Source organism: Lonchura striata, chromosome 2 (genome assembly GCF_050655825.1).
Source record: "Lonchura striata isolate lonStrDom1 chromosome 2, ASM5065582v1, whole genome shotgun sequence".
In the NCBI taxonomy this organism is placed as follows: domain Eukaryota; kingdom Metazoa; phylum Chordata; class Aves; order Passeriformes; family Estrildidae; genus Lonchura; species Lonchura striata.
In genome coordinates, this window is record NC_140704.1 from 13,040,463 (window position 1) to 13,057,299 (window position 16,837).

Here is a 16,837-nt window from a genome sequence, read left to right on the forward strand (position 1 = left end):
TGACCAACTTCCAACAGTAAGGCTGCAAACTGAATCTCTGATTAAAATCTGATTTTACTCCTCAAGGGAAGTTGCAGGATAAATTAAGGAAGCAGATGCAAAGTCTTATCGATGCAAAGTCTTAACAGTCTTGACAATGTCTTGAAACACCAGCACTTAACAAGAGAAAACAAAATTTCCAGTACCTGTGAGCAAACCTAATGAGGTGGGATGAGGAGGAGGTGGCAGGGCAGAAAGGACTCCGGCTGTGGGGAAACCTTTCACCTCTGGGGCTGGATGAGTGCTGAATCTGCTCTGGCTCTGATGGGCACAGGGTCTCTCTGAAAGGGGGCTGCTGCTTTGTCACCATACCCACACGTGCCAGCAGCACAAGTTCCCCGTGCCAGGCATCACTGTGCCAGCACCTGGGAGGGCAGCACAGTTTTCTGCAGGATGTGCAGGGGGTGCAGCCATCAGCAGGGCAAATCCAAGCTGACCAAGTACCGTAGCAGCAGCACTTGGCACTCTTCTGGGCTGCTTCATCAGACAATAATATGGTTTCCCTACTTTGTTATTGCTCTCTCCCTGTTTCCTCAGGGAAGTTAGGTTTCCATAGAAAACTCAGCTATGGAAATCTGATGCTGCCAGAGGTCTAACAGCAGACCCCCTCAGGCAGGAAGGCAGCACATTGGGCCCAGTGGGAAGAAGCAGATGGATAGAAAGCCAGCCTGCTCTCTAAAACTATTTAAATCTAAATGCTCCTTTGCTGTAGCTCTGAAAAGGCCATATAAAATCATGGAACATTTAACCAAGAAGAGGGGTCATGATGAAGGGCAAAAAGTAACGCCAAAAAGTGAAAACAAATAGTCCTTTGTAAATTAAAATATAAGCCTGATAAAGCCTGAGGTAGATCTGCATCTACCCCTTGAAAATTGTGAAGCCACACTGCTAAGAAGGGGGTTCCATGGAACACCTAAATGGGTAAAAGTAGATTTTTTGATGCTGATTTTCAGTTCTGAGGTCGAAGTTTGCCTTTTACCATGGCAATAGGATCTATTCTTAGTAAAGCTGTGCCCTTGATTCAGCTGAGGACTGTTACAGGATGAGAGCAGAGCTTTCTGATGCTACCTTCCCATCATACAACTCATTAATTTTCAGGTAAGATGAAGTAAATTACTGACTTGAGTGTAGTACTCCATTGATTTCCCTAATGGCCTGTCTTGTATCTAAAGTGCTGAGAATTCTGGTCACTTTGAGAGCCCCAAATGTCTACCAATCACTAACTTATCTGAATACAAACATTCTTTTAACTGCCAAAAAAAAACTTACTGGGGGTCTGGAAATAGATTCAAGCCAACACTAGCATCATCTTAGCCTGTCAAAATTATAGTGTAAGTAATAACTTGCATGCTTGCAGATTGATATACAAATGAGTTAGGGTAAGCATTAAGATAGACATTTTAGTAATAATCTGCCCACAGACAAATTTCTCCAGGAAGAAAATATGCTTTAAATAGAAAACACAGAAACAGAGTCTTCAAGGTTATCCTCTCAGTGTAAAAGTTGGATAAAAACATTAATCACTTCACATATACATATATATAAAATTACAACCTACATATATACATATATATAAAATTTCAAACTATACAGTACAAACATAAGGAACTAGAATTTAGGACACAATTTTCAGTTAAAATAAAGGTCGGTGTTTGTCTGTTGTGTAGGCATGAAGTTATGAATACCCCAAAAAACTGCTGAGCTGAGTGTGGAAAAGAACATGAAAGTCCAAGTGAGGCTGAATAAGACAGAGGAAAGAAGTACTAAGGATTACACTTTCCAAGGTACAAGTACAAAAGAGAATTCAAAAATACATTGATTTTTTCAGTTCTTTGTTTGGTATAGCATGTTTATCATATGCTTAGTGTTTTATGGGACTGGGAGTGAGAGTGCTCTGCTTGGAAGATCACTCACTGCAATTCAGCATGAGCTACCTGAATGCTACTTCCCCAATGTATTGCTCCAGGTCACATAAAAAATATGATGACCAAAACCAGAATTCTTATTTGGAAAATCTTTTTAACATTTATAGCCTTGCTTACTGATCAAACTAATAATCACACCTTGTTAAAGGCTGTCAGAAAATAAATCCAGTCAGTTTAAATGCCAGCAACAGCACTACGGTCTCCATTATGCACATGCTTGTTTGAACAAGACTCTTGCAGGAACAAATGAAACTACATTTCCTGGATCTGGCACTTTTCATGCCATCAAACTAGTGATTCACATATGCATAGTTTCAGTCTTCATTACCTGCTTCAAGATATCTGAGAGACGTGCAAAACCTGCAATTTTTTTTCTCTCCATTCCTGGCTCAACTGTTCCTATCATCTTTTGCTAAATTTCTAGTGTTATTTAGTGCCTGGACTATGGCAGGAATTTTTGCTCCATCTTTAAGAAGTCTCCTGTAACTCTCTGGTAGAGCTCTGCAATTACCTGAGTGCCATATCAGCAGGGCTGACAGAAGAGGAAAAAGTGTTCTAGTGTTCCCTCTCTGACCTTTCTTGTTTTGGCTTGAAAGGGAGCAAACTTGGGATGTAACCAATCATGTTCTAGAATTGAGAATAGACAGCAGTGGGATGAGCAGCAATCAACCGAGCACCCAGTATCCCCATCCTAGATTTAAAGAGCAATTGTAGAAGACATGATATAGATGTTGTAGTATTTTATGGCACATTTTCCTATGGGATATGGCTCAGATGATTTCGGAATCCCATTGAAGTCAAATATCAAATGTCTGCGGAAAAAGTATTGAAAAGTTATTTTTATAAGAATGTGATTAAGTCCTGAAAGAGCATATGGAGTGTCATGCATGAAAACAAAGGCAAACAGAGCTCATACTAAATGCAATATTCATTCAGGGATCTTAAGGGAAAGAAATACTTCAATGCACTTTATTTTCATGTCAGAATTGGTATGATCCAGCAAGCAAGTTGCTTTTCAAAATTTCTGTTCATGTGTTGGTTTTAGGTTGGAGTGAGGGGTTATGTTTGTGTTCGAATAGTAGAAAACATATCTACAATATCCAGAGGCTAAAGTGCCCTAAGCATGAATAACTGTGTGAGTGAGCAAAGTTGACTGTGGATAACAACTGGATGTAGGTCTAAATCAACAGGTAACAAAACACCACAGGAGAAGGAAGGCATAGGTATCTCAGTGTTAGAGCTGTCTGCAAGCTAATCTAAGTTTGTGGTAAAAGCACAAAGGAGAAAATAGAAACATAAAATTAGTATAATTTAAGAAAATCTTATGTGTCTTGACCTGCAACTGACACTAGCTTTAAGTTGTGCCAAAGAATCAGCTCTGACTCTTATGCTACCAAAATACTGTCTCCTCCAAACAATGGAATTATCTCCTCCCACACATACCAAGATTCTCTAGAAGTTCAATGTAACCCAGTACATACAAGGATTTGGGCAACATTCACTTCATATTTGTTAGTTGAAGTAATAACAATGGAAAAAGGTCTCTTGAGGAAAGATATGAAATTTTTCCACCAGAAAAAGGAAAGAAAAAACCCAAAGATAACAACAAAAAATAGTGCAAAATATGCCAAAAGTCTTAAAGGAGATGTATACCCTGCAAAATCCTCTGCTCAGTGCAGTCTCTTGCCTGTGCTTGCTTGGGGACCTTACCCACTGGGGAGCATTGCTCATTTTTTAAGTGTTTTAAGTGCAAGCCTTCTTGACTTGTGGGTTTCCACACTGGCTTTAGTCCTGTGTAGTTCTTATTTTAAACCCTGACTGAGATCACAGGTGTCACTGGGAGGTTTGTTCCCAAGGAATACTCCTGACTCAAGTCATTTGGCAGCCTGAACACACCAAGCACCAGAATGCCCTGGTGTTACCAAGCAGGAGATTGTAAAAGTGACACAAAGCTTCTCAAAGTCAAGGTATTGCCTGGAATTTTTCTTTTCTCTACTGCTTATCTTGACATTAAGGCAGCATGTCTTTCTAGAGGAAGAGCTACAGTTCCACAGTAAACTTCCAACCAGGGAAATATTACTGATAAAGGGCCTATGTGCAACATTATACAGTGGCATAGGCTGTGTGTCATCCAGTTTTCTTCCTGACTTCAGAACAAATGAATTCAGGACTGCTTTGACAAGGAAGACTGAAACTGAACTTCTGAATGGATGTTACAGAATTTCACAGAAGAGATGTCTGTATAATTACTAATATTGTCATAGTAAATGTAGTTTTAATAATAAGGCATGTAATAATTTAAAAGAGTATATGTTCTGCTGTGACCTTGATGCTTAATTTACCAATTTGATTTCCAAATGTCACATGCTTTCTAATGGCTTCATAGGAGTTCAAATCCATTTAGAATATGCTTTGGATCTTGAAAATAAAAAACCCAATTATAAATTAACTAAGGAAAAAAAGTAAATACTCACTCAGAGCATTTTGTTAAGCATATAGATGAGTCATTAAAACAAAAAGGAGAAAATAATTGAGTGGTGGTTTATTTTTTTATTAATCGCTCACCCATGAATATATATGTATCTACCAGGTATTGGAATTTATAGTGTTAATGGACTTAAAGCACAACAATTATTTTTATTCTCCACTATGCATTCTAAGATGGGGATTTTCCATCACTAATTTCAGCTGAAGGAACCACCAGATAACATTTCTCTCAGCCTTCAGAAATACCACCATACCACATATTTCCTTGAAATAGTTAATGCTCACTTCTTCCTCTCTTATTCCACAAAACCCTCTCTTCTACAATATTTCTAATCTACTGCTTCAGAGTTTTATGCATCTGCAAACCTCCACACTTGAGAGACACTCAAAGTAAAACTCATAATTCCGAGAATATTCTTTATCAGCCACTATGTTTTTCTGCTCCAAATTAACAAAAACCCCTCAGTTCAGACATCTGCATGTCAGCCTAAAAATAGTGAAACCTTTTTTTGCTCTCTCACCCACTTTTAATGCATTTAAAACTGTTGGCAAAGAGAGGAGGGGGGATGGGTGTCCTCCAGCTGTTTGCAGCAATCTCGGCGCAGAGAGGGGCTCCCATCCAACTGCTGCAGGCTGGAACAGTCGGACTGAGGGCACTGCAGTAATCCCACAGCAGGTCAAGCTCCCAAATGTCCCTTATTTTTTTCATCTACAATCTTCATTTTTTTTGTCTTCTGTTTTGGGGTCTCCCTTCAGTAAGTAGGCAAGTTTGGAAACAGTGAAAAAATTTCAATTTTAAAAGCAATAGCTGAATTGTTCTTCAATTCCTTCAATTCCTTCCCTCATTTAGCATTTCCCTGCTCATATATTTACAGCTTTTGCATATATCCCAGCTTTTTGCCAGATTCATTCTTTGTCCTGTCACTTCCATGTATTTTAATTTCACATCCAAGTTTTCTATTGTGATATGCATTTGAGAAGGTTTGCTGGCAAGCAAGTCTTTAAAAAAATGAGCAGTGAGTGGCAGGGTGTATTGATTTCTCTAGATTTACATTTCCCTCAGCATTCACAGAAGTCTAATTGATTAGTGAACCTTGTGAGCTTTCTCCCTCCAAAAAATAATTGTGCATGCAGTCCAATTATACCAAGGCAATTAAGAATTACAGTTTGAGTTAGGAATAATAACAGAATTCAAGAAAGAAAACAATCATTTTTTTTTCTCGTCTGTTTGTTTTCTAAGAGGTCAGAGCCAACACTTCCACCAAATTCAGGAGGAAGAGTTTTCTGCCTTTATTGTCAAGCAAGCACAGTTAAAATACATAAACCAGACATATACAGTTAAAATACATGGACTATGTTTAAAGCCAAATTTGGTAACTGATCACAATGAATCACTGTTTCTAAATGAGGGCAAAGGTTGTCCCTACAAGACTTTTTCTTTTATTTAAGATTTCAGTAAGCATTGCTGAGTTTATCAAGATCTACTTTATTGTTTTGTGTATAGAGTACCTCATGCACTGGACTACTGCTCCACATCTGAGACTGTATGACAGGTCTGCAGCACAAAGACCAAACAAAACCAAAAAAAAAATCCAGTATGATTAAATCCTTTCATCTGGCCTCTTTCTCCACAGTACTGGTATTGTTTTTGCAAAGATTGCCATTTTGAGACACAACTAAATCCATCTTTCTAAAATCCTAATGCTGAAACAATAAAATCCTAATGTTGAAATATTTTAGAACACCTGAGCACAGCTGGTGGCATAGTCCTGAAAATTTGAACATAGAAAAACAAAACAAGCAAATTCCAAGAAAAATATTAAGCTGGATTTCAGTTTAGTTGAAAAAACCTTCAGGCTTTGGAAGCATCCTCTGCAGAGAAGTGCAGAGAACCTAAAGCTTGAATATGTTTCCAAGCAAAAAGAAAGAGTCCACTGTTGCTCATATTTTGTAAGCTGAAGGATGCCAAGGGATGGGAGCACAGTTCAGTCCCTTGGGAGAGACAGCCTGAGAGTGGCCACACAAGAGCCAACTGCACAGTCACTCACCAGCAAGCTGACAAACAAGACAGGGGGAGAGAGCAAAGGGATCAGACCCAGTTCTGCCTGTATCTGTAATTGCTAGAAATGCTGTATTCCAAATCAGAACTGCAGTGAATGATCAGTGGGAGCAGGGGACTGACTACACACAGAATGAGAAATGTTTTAATGCGTCAGGAGGCAAAGGGAAGTTCTCTAACTCTGCTAACCTCAACCACTTCTTATGACTGATAGTATCAGGGACACAAATCACAGGAAAGTAGTTAAGAAATTGCTCCCATGAGGCCAAATCTACACACATTTGCCCTATTCATTTCTATGAAACTTGCTTTCAAGGTAAAAGCTCTCCCAAGGCAACCCTCTCCTGTTGGTAGATCCCACATAACCACAGGCTCTTGATTGTCTCTAGGGGAGATTTTGTGAGGTACAAATGGGAGTTACATGTCCAATTCCCATTATCTCTCAAAGACAATTATATGCTAAATTGACCTCTGTTCCTTTTATAACCTTCTCTTTTAGAGTCAGAGGTTCCTGATTACAGAGATTATCTACAAAAGGTTTCACAACAGCAGTACTTTGAGGTACTTCTTTAAAATGTTATTGGAAGGTTTGACAGCATATGCAAAATATAGAGTAATAATAATAGATTCTATGGATTGTTTGTTTTAAGAAGCTGACATTTACATACTAAAAAAAGATATATTTTTAAGGAAGCATACCCTCAGTCTAAAATATATGCAATTGTGGTTTATTCTGTTGCTTCAGTGAATTAAAACATTCATTCTACAAAACACAGATGAGATATAATCTGAGGGGTTGATGACTTTTTACAACATCTCAGAAGACCGAGGGGAAGACTTTACTGTAAACTAGTTTGCAGTAAATGGACTTGGCAGTAGAAAATTATGTCCACTATGTGGCAAAGGGTTACTGTCACTCTCAGGTCTGGTCTTATTTTATTTTATTTTTCCTAGTCTAGCTAGCTGTAAATCTTTAAATTGCATAATGCCAATTAAGAAAAATAAAGAACAAATTGAGATACCAGTACTCTTAGAGGAATGCTGTTGGCTGAGGCCCCAGATACTTTTTATGTCTCCAGTGATTTGCCTGTAACTGTTCCAGGAAGTTTGGGAAAAGCTTTGCATTGACATCGTGCTGCAAGTGCTGGAAAAGCTTTACCCTGGGAAAGACTTGAAGCCTAGTTCAATGTCCTGGGTAGCCTATCCTATAACTTTTGTGGACATTCTCAAGGTTAATGAATTTAGCAGATCTCCAACCAATCTCCCCACATGCATTTTTCAGAGCACTACTGAAGAGACAGTTTTAAAAATGTTTCTTTTTAGCATAATTTTTTCTCCTCATTTCTATTTTCGCAAAGTTTTGGAATTTTTTTTTTCATTTAGTGTTTTTTTCCTTTCAATGTTCATATGAACTTCTTTAAGGGAAAGAAATTAATATAATCTTGAATTAAAAAAAAAAAAGAAATAAAACAAACCAAAAAAACCAAACAAATTAACAAAAGTAAACAAGCAAACAAATTTTAATTCCCACAATAGTTTATTCTCACTCCCAAAATCAGAAGACTAAGAATGACTTTCCTCTTCCTAATTCATAGCTTGAGACTTGTTTTTCTTTTTTACAAATGAAAAATGACTTTTAAAAAGACAAAAAAAAGGTAACTCTGTAGAACAGCAAAGACAGTGGACCATTTAAGCTTTGACTGAGGATGGTGGCCATTGTAGAAGGATAAATCATCCCAGGAGTTGTCTTCTGAGGAAGGGAGAAAGCATTCAGTGTGTGCTAGGTTCAGTGCTCAATCCATCCACAGATGATTCAGTGGAATTACTTTTTGAATGGGGTTTTGTTTCCTAGGAATTACTGACTTTTCTTTCCATTATCAGGGAGTGCTTGGACTCTTCTGACCTAGACTGACTCAGCAGCTGGGTGACCCAGCCTGCACAGAGTTATCAAAGACCTGGGAGCTCACTGCTCTTCTCTCGATGCCTTCTCTGACTACAACAGGAACTTGATAACCAGTTTGAACCAGAAACCTGATTTTTAGATGACTAAAGTTAGTTAAAAAAAAAGGTCAGCTACATGAATTCTAATAATTTTATGGCTCCTAGTTTCCAGGTTAAATCTGGCAATACAAAAGGTGTGTAAAAGCAGTAAAAAGATTGTGGGAAGCAGAAATCCGTTTTCTAATAAATGTTGGGAAAAAAACAAGAAATGTAATGACCTCAAAGGTTCATTAAAAATTTACTTCTATGGCAATTGGTTTTAAATATGTCAGATTTTCAAACTTCTTATTCTTGTAGTATATTTTCTTCATAAATATGTTGTATAGGAAAATTGTTTTTATAACTTCTCATATTTAGCAAATTAAAACCCCAGTGTCTCATTTTCTTTGCTGATATTTTACAGACAAGGGCAAGTAACATCACAGAAACAATGCTGACTGTGTTTACTTGTTGCTTTTAATAAAACTGTCAAGTATTAAAAACCTGAGAGTGCATAGGCATATTTAAGATTGTTTCTCTCCAAATGGATAGGAAGAATTATTTTTAAAGCCACATTCACACATGTGAAGCTTGCAGGAAAAAAATCAACTAAATACAAAAAATATTGTAGAAAAATTAAGACAGAAAAGGACAAACTGTTGAATAAATCCCATAAAAAATTATTCATTTAAAAATTTATTTAAAGTAAACCTTTACAGTGTATTCTAAAAATACTGTGATTCTAAGCAAGAAAAGCAAAAAATTACCTATTAGAAACTATTTTGTTTCCTCTTGATCTTGGTGTAGCTTCCTACTGTTGTGTCAACATTATTCAAGATCTCTACTATTAATAATTCAGAGTATATAAAAGCCCTTACTGCACTGCAAAAATACAGGTAACTTTTTTTTAATACAGGTAACTATAAAAAATCAGATATAGATAGATTATATCCAATATATTAAATGCAAGAACTTGGATCTAGTAGAAAAGTACTTAAAATCATTTTCAGAGGTACTGACTGCAAAATCACAGGGAATTTAGCCAGGAAGAGAATCCAGAGGTTAGGTCTGCAAAAGTATTTAGGCCATTTAATCACAAGAACTATTTTTGCTGAAGCTGGATGCTTAAATACATTTAAGGATATGGCTATAAAACTGCAAGAGCAAATTAAGTACTGCAGTCCTTAAACTTGCAAAAATAGCTGGTCCTGATTAGATAGTCAGATTTAGTACATAAGCCTGCAATAGTAGCAATACTTTTGGGCACTTATTAGTGCAGAAGCCATCATATTAAGCAAGTTTTACCAGAACCTGAAAGTGCCAAAGAAAGGTCATCTCAGTCCCACCCTTCTAATGTAATTTAGTCCATAGCCTCAGATAAGATTTTAAGGTTTGTGTAATATCTTAGATTGAGAAACCCAAGTGAAGTTATCTTCTTACCTTCACATAAAGAGTTATCTTCTGCATTTATCAGATCTGAAGGCCATATCTACAGTACTATACAGCTAGTAAACCCAGGCATCAAAACCATAAGATATGTTTTTATGCCCCATATCATTTTCACAAATGCTAACAGAGAGAGTTTAGACCGTACGCTTCATTGCGGTTCTTCTACAAGGACAACTAACATCTCTAGGTGTCCTTCATTTTGATATTGATGACATTGAGAAATTTAAAATGCTCTTCTCCTCAAGGCTGAAAATTCTCATAGACTTTAAGGACACTTTGGCTTTAAGAGTAGAAATAATCTGGCTCAGTTTAGATGTCAACACAATTAATCATTCTGGGTTCCCGTGACAGTCGATGGAGATGTATTCAGTGTAGACAGTGGAGTTCAGGTTGTGATTCATTTCATCCTGAAGTACATACTTAAAATAGGTCAGTGAAATTGTGCCCTAATAAGGCCTGTTTCTCTTCATAGACTGCAGATGGAGCCTAAGATGATGAACTCAACTGAAGATAGCTGAAGTTAAAATTAATCCATGCCTCTACTATGCAGTACAACAATTGTGGATGTAGTCTATCATAACCAGTATCGTTTTTTCCACAGAACAGAGTGAACAAAATTAATTTCCAATTATAAATATTTTTAAGATGAAACCCTTGTATATTTGCCTGTAAAATAAATCCCAAAACTTTATTATATCTATTTAAAGGTTACAGCAAAAATTATTGTAAACAGAATCTAAAGAATCAAGGTCTTCAAAGTAAAAAAATGAAGTAGAAATTAGACATGGGATTTCAAAAGCAAAGGGATTTGAATGGCTAATGAAACTGAGTAAGCATATCTCTTGGGTTTCTCTGGAAGACTAAATATTAGCAAAGGGAAAATAAGATCAATAAAATGTTGGCATTTCTTACCATTTATATATTGAAGAGGGAACGCAGAAAAAATAGCTTTCTTTTAGCAAGTAAGTTAATGTAAAGTTGTTATTCATTCATTCCATCATATTTTATGACTGGAGAAAGAAGAACATTCCAGTAGTCACATTCTATTCCCTTCAGCTTTTCAGAGCATATGAATCCACATTAATGCAACCTCTGACCACTGATTCTGAAAAACAAAACTCACAGGAATTCTGTGAGCATTGCAATTTTTCAAAAGGACCATTTAAAACCTTAAAAGTAATTGCTTGTGTTACACTCCAAACACACAATATTAAGCTCTGTCCATTAAGTTTCTAGAGAGAATTTGAGAGGAAGACTTATAATGAATACCTTGACTAATAAAAAACAAAAAAATGTGTGTATTTATCTTTACATTAGCCCTCCTCCTTCAGCAGGAAACATTATAGAACTGCAATTACCAGTCACTGAGGGTTTTTTTAATATGTAAAATAAAGAAGAGAGGGGATAAGCTGTGGTGAGGAAAATGCAAGCATTGTACAACTCACCAGACCTCCCGTCCCAGAGAGATTTATTTATTGGAAATTATGGCAAGAGGAAAAAGACTAAATAAGTCCCTAGTTATTATGTCATATGTAGCCCCACAGTACAATACAGTCACAATCTGCTGTTTTGTAAACTGAGCTGTCAAACACTTGTTATTTTAAAGCTGCAGCTTTTCAAGGTCCTCTGACAGCCAGTGGTCTCAGCTCTCAGCCTGATTCATGGCTGGCTCTGAGACAGAGGAAGTTCGCGTCTGCTATAATCTAAACACTTTGCAAATGGAGCATTGGAACAGTGGTGAAAGAAGAAAATAACCTAAACCCCATAACCCAGACAAGAATCCTGCAAAGCTTCTGGGGAGAAGAAAAAGGAAATAAGTACAACAGCATAGTCTGCAAGATCAGCAAATGTATTCACATGATTTTATTTCAAAAACTCTCAGAGATTCAGGCAGTGAGAAGTTGATTTTAAGCCACTTAGCTGAAAAGAAGTGAGAATTAGTCTCTGTCAAAAATATGGAAACAATGTCCCAGACGTGTACTTCTGCAACATCTGTATTATCCATTTCGAGAGTAAATACAAAAAGGTTGGTTGTAAGAGGATTTATCCTTCTCCTCCTCTCTCTCTCACCCCTGAGAGTTGTGTCTCGCCCTTAAATTCAGAGCACTGAAGGTTTATAAAGCATAAAGGGATGTGGATAATTTCCACTTGAGAAGTTGAACTTGAGATCCAATGTTTCAGAGGTACCATGCAGACAGTAAAGGGGAGATGTATTCCTGGACTGTGGTGAATCGCCTCTGTAATAACGAAATAAAGATATAACTACTGCTTAGTCTTTCTTAAAGGAAGCAAAAGTTCAAATCCAGGGAGAAATATTTTAAAAGCTTCCTAGTCAATTAACCAAAACCATGTTTATGATCTAATATTAGCCTAGAATTAATTTCTGATTTTTCCCTTATACAACTCTTGCACATTTGCTGTCTACATCTCCAGTACACATCTGTTTGTTACCACCCTAACCCTCATTCCCTGCTCCCCTCCTACCAACTTTCATCTAGCAATCCATATCAAAATACTTTGCTAGGATATAAAAGAGGCCCTCAAACTCTCCCTTTGCAGCCTGGTCTGACCAAGTGTAAAAGTTTCTTATTTTGATTACTTGTATGGACACATAGGTAGCCTCAGGATAACATTCTAGCAACAAGGTTCTCTCAACTGTCAGGAAAAAATATGTTTCTGGATGAACATTTGGTAATTCTGTCCTACTAGTCTTCTTTGCAACATAAATCAAATGTATTTTTGCAGTTTGTGCCTGGTGAGTTACAGCTTACTTTTTAGAATTCATTTTATAGACAGTAACACAATACAGCAGGAATCGTTGCAAAAGCAAAGAATTTGTGAGAACTATAATTTGTATACATTCTGTGCAGAAAGACACCATGCTGAAGATTTTGGCAACTTACTTGAAATGTTTATAGCAGCCATAATACTTGCCTTTCAAAAAAATGATTTATGGACAGCTGGAATTTACACACATTTCTTGGAATCTGTGGAAGAATCTATAGGATAGTTCATGTCCTTCAGAAAGCTGGATGCCTAAAAGCAGAGCTATGGAGGCTGTAGAAAGTACATTCACAAAGCATCTGCAAACTAGTGCCAGCATTCTTGCCTTTGTCATCAAGTAATGGAAAGGCTTTTTTAGTTAAACTGAAGTAATTAAATCTCCCAGCTTTCATTAAAAGGATAGAACTGTCTGCTGTTGGTCTGAAGAAGTGTACCGAGGGAATGTAAATTTTAATTTCATGGTGCAAGTGTTAAATTATTGCCATCTAAGCTGCCTGCCAATATTACATGAAATGCTGCCACATTTTAATAATTGTCCTTTTGTTTTAGGTGGAAATACCACATGTGTTATGATTTCAATGTTTTTATGTGCAATTAGAGCCCTGAGAACTACAGAAGCATAACCACATTCAGTTCACCTAACTGGACTGAGAAGAAACTATCACTTCTGAAATGGTTTGTGTCCTTTTGAAAGTCTGTGTTCATGCATGTGTGCATAAAAATGAAACTTATTTACTCCTTCATCCTCTGTTGTAATAGTGAAGTTCCTTGCAGTTCAAATTCAAGATACAACTGTGTACTCTAAATTAATCTCAAAACAATTGTTGGAATGCATGTAAATACAAACCTGCCCTTCTGAATCCCATAATTCTTTCCTTGCCTTTTTTTTTAATCTCTTATGTTGTTAACATGGATTTGTTATCAATTACCTGCCTTTACAGTGTACTGGATGAGAGCTTTCAGATTCCCAAACTATACAAATCAGAGCTTTTCTTACTACTGTGGAAAGAAATACTAACTTTTCTTTCAGAAGTGCAGAACTTATGACAAATTTAACAATGTTGATTCGATCATGTTGTTGTAAGTGGTAGTAAAAAATAAAACAAAATGGAGATCTTTTCACTACAAATATTTCTGAAGAGTTTTATAAATTTATACAGGGAAAAATGGGAAAAAACAATAGATGAATCTCAAATACTTATGAAACAATCATCTTCTGCCTAGGCAGAAGTGTGTTCTGAGGCCTTCTATAAAGGCTTTTTGGTAATACTGATCTCACATTTCTGCATGGCCAGTGTCTCACTGGCTCTGTGAGGTCCCCTACCTTGCTAAGAAGCTAGTTGGTGTTTCTGTGTCATTTTTTTTTTTTTTTTTGAGTAAGTGGGTTCACCATTCTCTCTGGCCCACCAAAATTAACACTGGCACAAGTGCCAATGAGGCAAAATCTAGAAAGACAGAGAAATGCCACTAACCCTGCTTTTCCCTGCCTTTATAATTTCTGTCCAAAAATTAAGGTAAGAATTGCAAATCCAACCAAAGTCGTGTTTCCAAGTCCTGTTCCAGTACCTAAGCTTCCATTAGAACCTATAGGTAGGCTCACAGAGATTTAAGATCTCACCTACCCTTATGAGTCTGACCTTTCTTCAAGTAGAAATGGAGTTTCTGAGCTTTTCCTTTCCTTTTCTTCCCTCCCTCTTAGTGAATAGAAAAATTTTCCAAGCTTGAGTAAAATAGGGTTCAAATGAGTTTTTGCTTCTGAGAAAAGCCTGTGACTTATGTCTCTAATAAGTGCATCTGATTCTGAGAGAATATCCCCTTTGTTTCCCTTTTCAGATTTAACTCTACAATGAGACACAATAGCAGATGAAATATTGAGATTTGGAGTCCTCTCACAGCACAGAGGAGATTATCTTATTGCAAAGCTAGTGGGAAAACATTGAGATACCACAGTCCTATCTTCCAAATGACTGAAGGTATGGACAGTTTCTATGCATGCCTAGAATATCACTTTTAGAGAAATTCATGACAGAAAAAAATCTTTAATTAGATCATCTAGAAACTAGGGAGGAATCTTGAAGATCAAGAAGACTTCAACAAAATTTGATTTTACTGAGACATCTGAGATGTTTACAAGATTTAAATTTAAAGATTAAATCCAAGATTTATTTCTTTAATTAAAATTGTCTTACTAAGACAGGGTTGTCCCCATCCTCAGCATTTGCTGAGGTGAGCAAACATCTTATCTGCTGCCTTATCTTTCTCCAGGATACTGCTGACCACACAGAAATCCCCACTTTCTGGCAAGACAGACATTTCTCTACACTCTTGTTAAGTATCATGTTGATACAGTTCCCTAAACTTACATTTCTAGTGCCATTTGAAGCATACATAAAGCTGGCAGAGAGAACACAGGATTCTCTATAACTGACACTCCCAGGTGTGGAAGCTGAATGAAAATCAGGTGTCCTATGACATTTCATGGTCCTGTGTTTCACCAATCCATCTGAACCCTGGACAAGAACAAATACATATATAGATGTCACAGAGGCATACACCTAAATTTTGGGTTCTATTAGTGGCAGTGAATTCTATACAATCTGTGACAATGAGTCCTGCCCAAGAGTAAGAGGCTCTGAAACTAGGACACAGCCCAGTGGAGTCCCTTGGGGTCCACCTAAGAGTTCATTCTTCACTTGCAGTAACTGTAGATAGAAGAGAATAAAATTTCAAGTCAAGGTGCTTGCAAATTTATTATTTTCTAAGAATACAAGAACAAAGTGACAATGGTATTGGTTCTAAGGTTTTATATCAAATAAATTATAATTTTAGGTTTTAATATTTTGGAACAAGCATTGACTATGATTTCACATGTATAACCTGAAAATATGTGTAATTATCATGCATATTCCATCAAGGTTTCCTGGTGAAGATCTAACACCGTAAACAACCTTTGGTTACACAAAAAGACAATTGGATCTTCTTTTGTTTCAGAGTTTACATGGTTGGAGACTGAGATCATTATTTTTGAAATATGATGATGGGAAGACACACAAAGTACCCTTGTGAAGTTTTTACAATGAATTCTGTAAATAAAGCCTACAACAGAAATGCACAGCATCTCCAAAGAAACAATTAGCATGTACTGTGTTTGAATAATGACTCACAATATTTTATCATCATCTGTTTACATAATAAGTCATAACGACATTTCAAAATATGGTGGTTTTTTTTTTTTTTTATGATTGTCTTAATTGTGCAGAAGGGAATTGCCACAGCCTAGCATCATAAACTTTGTAAACCTTTCTTGGAAACTGCTTTTTTATCCCCATCCTCTTCTGCTCAAACAAAAGCATGAAGGAAACAGAGCACACAAATAAAACTGCTTTAAAATAGTCCCATGTGTCTGGCTAAAACAAAAGAGAGGAAATTCTTAAAACTATGGTTATAAACTGAAAAATGCCTATAAACATGGCTTCCTAATGTCCTGGGTTTTGTGTCTGTGATTATTTCACTATCAATATTCTCTTTGTTTATATATATATACAAATGGCACTGGGTCAAAGTGCCAAGACCACATTCTTAGTCTGAGATCTGGAACACAAGTCCTGCTGCTGTTGGCTCCTCCTTCAGCCTTAAAGATGGAACTGAATGAAGCCCCTAGATTTCAGCTCCTGGACTGTGGACACTAAGGTCTTGGTTCAGCTTTTAAGAATTTTGTGGTAAATCTCAATTAACTCCTGATATGTCAGGAGGACAAAATACTGCAGTTACAGCAAAAGTTCTCAGCACTGTCCAAGAGCTTCAACAAGAGACCTGGTTGCTCACAGGAAGATATAGAAAGAGGCCATGGGGCTCATAGACCCAAACAGTGCAACATCTGCCTAAACTTCAGGTGTTGTAGCCTGCAATCCAAACCCAAGATTAGATATTTGTTACAGGAAATATATGACAGTTTAGGACACTAGCTCAAAGTAAATGTAAAGAAATATCTAACTTTATCTCACAACACTAAAATTCAAATGATGTCATCACCCTATGAGATTTCGGCACACAGTGCCACAGATGAAACCTGTTCCATCCAGACAGGAGCCATAGACCGTGAGGGCTATTCAGC

General features: G+C 36.9%; 1 long non-coding RNA gene across 2 annotated transcripts in view; it reads right to left on the minus strand.

Annotated features, from left to right (window-relative positions):
- The window catches only part of LOC146768116 (uncharacterized), a 175,488-nt gene that overhangs the window by 53,491 nt on the left and 105,160 nt on the right, over positions 1-16,837 (minus strand). For both annotated transcript variants that reach the window (XR_014950574.1, XR_014950573.1), the window contains one exon: positions 1-16,837. This exon is cut by the window's left edge and continues 24,320 nt beyond it; it is cut by the window's right edge. This is a non-coding gene — a long non-coding RNA (uncharacterized LOC146768116).